The sequence below is a fragment of the Nannospalax galili genome, unplaced genomic scaffold (genome assembly GCF_000622305.1).
Source record: "Nannospalax galili isolate Female #2095 unplaced genomic scaffold, S.galili_v1.0 scaffold54, whole genome shotgun sequence".
Taxonomy (NCBI): Eukaryota; Metazoa; Chordata; class Mammalia; order Rodentia; family Spalacidae; genus Nannospalax; species Nannospalax galili.
The window spans coordinates 8,922,857-8,924,368 of NW_008341028.1; positions in this window are offsets into that span (position 1 = coordinate 8,922,857).

The following is a 1,512-nucleotide window of genomic DNA, read 5'->3' on the forward strand; positions in this document are numbered from 1 at the left end:
GCTAGTGTGTGGCCCAGCTATAACCCACAAGGCACACTCTCTCCCCAGTGAACCATTTCCTCCAGCTAGGACTCACCCATTAAAAGCTCCACAACCTCTTGAAACAGTGACACCAGGTAGGGACGAACTGTTCAAACATATGAACCATAACAGGTGCATTGGAGTCTCCACTCATAATTGTGAGCTTTTAGTTCTCATGTGCTTTAACTTTTCCTACGTATAATTTGGAGCTATAGTGTTATGCATATAAAAAGGTAGGGGATGCATCTGCCTGACATAGTAATACTTCCATCATTATGAAATTTCTCTCTCAGACTCTAGAGATGTTTTTTATGTGACCTTACTTTCTCTTGGTTCCTGTCTACATAGTAAATCTTTTCTATCTCTTTCCCTTCAGATTCACTGTGCCCTGTGTAGGGTGATCACTGTGTAGGTTGATTCATGCAAAACTGCAATTTTTATAAGTAAAAATAAAATGGTTGGGGACTGGAGAGATGACTCAGCAGTTAAGAGAGCTTGCTGCTTTTGCAGAGGACCCGAGTTCGGTTCCTAGCACCCACATTGGACAGCACACAACTTCCTGTAACTCCAGCTCCAAGGGATCTGACACCCTCTTCTGACTTCCATAGGCACCTTCCCTCACTTGCATGTATACACTGACATACACATATAATTAAAAATAAAATAAACCTTAATAAAGAGGTTGAATATTGGCGTTTTCATACCAGTTCAACTTCACATTTATTTTATTTTTTAAAATATTTTATTTATTATTTTTATTTTATGTGTATGTGTGTATTGCCTGCATGTAGGTAAGTACACCCGTGTCATGCAATGCCACAGAGGTCAGAAGAGGGCTTCAGATTCCCCTGGAACTGGAGTTAAGGACGATTCATAGCCGCCATGTGGGTGCTGGGAGTTGAACCCAGGTCCTCTGCAGGAGCAGTCCATGCTCTTAACCACTGAGCCATCTCTCCAGCTCCTCAACTTCACATTTAAAGTGAGCCCTTATGGGCAGCATAGCTTTAAAATCATCTAGTTTGAAAATATTTGTCTTTTTAAAAAATATTTTATTTATTATTTTTATTTTATGTGTATGTGTGTATTGCCTGCATGTAGGTAAGTACACCCGTGTCATGCAATGCCCGTGAAGGACAGAAGAAGCTGTCGGATCCCCTGGAACTGGAGTTACAGACAGTTTTTAGCTGCCATGTGGGTGCTGGGAATCGAACCCAGGTCTTCTGCAAGAATAGTCAGTGTTCTTAACCACTGAGCCATCTCTCCAGCCCCTGAAACTATTTGTCTTTTAAGATGAGTATTTGATCCATTTCCTCATCTTACTTGGCACCACGCTCACCCAGTTTAGTCTTACATATATTTTACACATCACATCCTGTAAAGTTGACGTTTGTCAACTTACCCTTCCTGTTATTCCTTGTTTCCTCCTACGTTTCCCTGTCTTTCCATGTCTTTCCTGTTAATGCAGGTCCGTAGGTGAAGAATTCTCTTGGC